The sequence below is a fragment of the Colobus angolensis genome, unplaced genomic scaffold, assembly GCF_000951035.1.
Source record: "Colobus angolensis palliatus isolate OR3802 unplaced genomic scaffold, Cang.pa_1.0 Scaffold139, whole genome shotgun sequence".
In the NCBI taxonomy this organism is placed as follows: domain Eukaryota; kingdom Metazoa; phylum Chordata; class Mammalia; order Primates; family Cercopithecidae; genus Colobus; species Colobus angolensis.
This window is the reverse complement of record NW_012114477.1, coordinates 829,211-832,763: the sequence shown is the minus strand read 5'-3', so window position 1 is coordinate 832,763 and position 3,553 is coordinate 829,211.

Sequence of the window (3,553 nt, the reverse complement as noted above, 5' to 3'; positions counted from 1 at the left end):
GCTAATTTTTTGTATTTTTATTAGAGACAGGATTTCACCATGTTAGCCAGGATGGTCACGATCTCCTGACCTTGTGATCCACCCCCGTGGGCCTCCCAAAGTGCTGGGATTACAGGCATGAGTCACCACGCCCGGCCCCTTCCTTCACTTCTAAAGGGCTGGGCTCTCTACCCTTCAGTGATTTTTTTTTTTTTTTTTGGAGACCTAGTCTCACTGTCACCCAGGCTAGAGTGCAGTGGTGCAATCTCGGCTCACTGCAACCTCCACCTCCCAGGTTCAAGCAATTCTCTGCCTCAGCCTCCTGAGTAGCTGGGATTACAGGCGCCCACCACACCTGGCTAATTTTTGTATTTTTAGTAGAGACAGGGTTTAGCCATCTTGGTCAGACTGATCTTGAACTCCTGACCTGAGGTGATCCACCAACCTCAGCCTCGCAAAATGCTGGGATTACAGGTATGAGCCACTGTGCTGGACTACTGATTTTGTTTTCACTACCTAGCATGCCCATATTCTTCTGGTCTCAGTTGATACTAGTTGCAGTGGGTTGAAAGGTGGCCCTTCCAAAAGATATGTCTGCCAAAAGATAGAATCTGTAAATGTGATCTCATTTGGGAAAAGTATGAAATTAGGCTGGGCATTGCGGTGGCTCCCACCTGTAATCCTAGCACTTTGGGAGGCCAAGGCGGGTGGATCACTTGAGACCAGGAGTTTGAGACCAGCCTGGCCAACATGGTGAATCCACATCTCTACTAAAAATACAAAAATTAGCTGGCCGTGGGGGTGCATGCCTGTAGTCCCAGCTACTTGGGAGGCTGAGGTGAGACAGTCACTTGAACCTGGGAGGCAGAGGTTGCACTGAGCAGGGATTGTGCCACTGTACTCCAGCCTGGGCAACAAGGCAAGACTCTGTCTTTAAAAAAAAAAAAGAAAGAAAAGAAAAAAAGAAAAGAGATGAGATCCTCCTGGATGACCTGGGTGGAGTCTACATCCAATGACAAGTGTCCTCATAATAGAGACAGGAGGAAGAGACAGAGCAAAGGGGAATGTCATGTGAAGATGGAGGCAGAGATTGGAGTGATGCAGCCACAAGCCAAAGAACTCTGGCAGCCACCAGAAGCTGAAAAAGACAAGGAAGCATCCTCCCCTAGTCTTTGGAGGGAGGATGGCCCTGGTGACACCTTGATTTAGAACTTATGGCCTCCAGAACTGTGAAATGGAGACCCGGTCTCCCTATGTTGTGCAGGTTGATCTCGAAGTCCTGGGCTCAAGTGATCCTCCCATCTCGGCCTCCCAAAGTGCTGGGATTACAGGTGTGAGCCTCTGTGCCTGGCCTCATTTCTGTTGTTTTAAGCCACCAAGTTTGTGGTAATTTGCTACAGCAGCCCTGGGAAAATACTAATAGGCAGGAAGCTGGAGTGGGGAACAGCAAAGTTAGGGGACAGGGCGGCCAGACTAGAGGCTGGAGAAGACCAGGCAGGTGGCAGGATGAGGCGTGCTCACCTCCCACACACACCAGGAGCAGGGCAGTCCTCTTACTCACAGGCGGGTCCATTCCCCTAAGGTCTCTACCTTCACTGATTTTCTTTAGAAAGAAGAAAGAGTGATGGTGGTAAGGACAACAGGGCCCTGGGGTGCACATGGCTATGCTGTGGCCTGGAGAGAGGCAGACTCTTCTCAAAGAGAGGTTAGGGGCCTCTAGCCTTTGCTAGAGCATGGCTACAAGCAAGGTGGCTAAGGTCAAGAGACCACGGTGCAGAGGCAGATGCCAGCAGGCTAAAGGACAATTCTGGAATGGGGCAGTGGGAGGGGTCCTGTGTCTTTGGGCTTCTTTGATCCCTGAGACACTTTGGACGGGACAGAGCCTTGGCCACCAACGGGGTCATGTCTGTTTAAACAAAATTTAACACGGGAGGTAAATCATTAACTCATTGAAGAAACAAACAGGAGTGCAGGATATATCTCTAGCAACAGGACTCGGGAGTCACAGGGATGTTAAGAACTCCTGAATATCAGAAGTGGCTGCCACTCATGGCTTGTGTAAGTGAGTGCAAGCATTTGGTGAGCACCTTCTATAAGCGAGTCTCTGTGCCACGTGCTGTGGGAACAGATGCATGAAGATGCTCAGAGTCTGTCTTGAGCTTAGAGCTGGGGGAATACAAGCTCACAGCCATTGTGAGCATGCCCATGCCTGTCTCCAGGCCCACCACGGCCCATCCATCATCTCATGTAATTCTCATGCCTCTGAGGTAGGGCAAGGATTGCCTGCATTTCATAGACAAGGAAACCCAAGCTCAGAGACGGAGAGCAACTTGTCTCAGCCACACAGCTTGTCAGTGGTGGAGAAAAACGAACAGAAGCTGGCTTTTGCAAAAAGGGGAAGAAATTGTTAGGGTTCGAAGATGTGTTTAGGAACTTAAGGGCAGGAAGCACAGCTTCCTAAAAGACAGGAGCCAGGTCCAGCAAAGCCATCAGGAGGCAAGACAGCCACTGACCCTGTCTGGGACCATAGAGTCTCCCAATTCTACTTCTCACGGAAGATTTATTTTATTCTTCCCTCTATTTGGAGGTTAAGAGCAAGAGTTCTGGCATCAGATAGGGGTCCAGTCCTGCCTTCACCATGTATTACCTCTGTGAACTCAGGTAAGCCTACTTCCCCACCTACAAAACAGGGATACCATGGTCCCCAGGTAAGGATCACAGGAAAAAACATGGGCAAAGCCATTGGCACAGTGCCTGGCACATAATAAATGCTCAATAAAACCCAAGTTGCTATTATCATTTCACTGGTAGGAAACAGCCTCCCCAGGCCTCCCAGCTCCACGAACACCCATCAACTCACTAGCACCCTCCTTCTGACTTCTTCAGCCAGAAGAAGCAACTATTGCAAGTTGCTATAGCAACTATACCACTATAGCAAGGGAGAGAGGGAGGGTCATTTCATTCAAACACAGTTTCAAGTATGTGTGGACTAGTTTAAAGAAAAGTAGAGGCCCGAGAAGTTGAGTAGACTAGTCAAAAGGTTTCTGTGACAGGAATTTCAACTGCAGGGTGTTGTGATCATGTTGTGATCAACCTTTTCTGATTCCTCCATCATGAACACTTGGGGTATTGGGGGAGGGCAGTCAAGCTGAGGGAACAGCAGGATGAGGGCTCAGAGGTGGGAAAGGGCATGGTATGTTTGAGGGGGTGGTTGATCTATAGGCCATGGAAGGTACAGAAGAGGCAGGAGGTATAGTTCGGGGCCCAATTAAGAAAAAGCCTTGAGGCCAGGCTCGCTGCCTCATGCCTACAATTCCAGCACTTTGGGAAGCCAAGGTGGGAGGATGGCTTGAGGCCAGGAGTTTGAGAACAGCCTGGGCAACATAGCGAGATCTCCGTCTCTACAAAAAGTAAAACAATTAACCAGACATGATGGCATGCTGAGATGGCAGTCCCAGGTACCTGGAAGGCTGAGGCAAGAGGATGGCTTGAGCCCAGGAGTTTGAGGCAGCAGCGAGCTATGATGGTGCCACTGCACTTCAGCCCGGATGACAGAGGGAGACCCTGTCAGGAA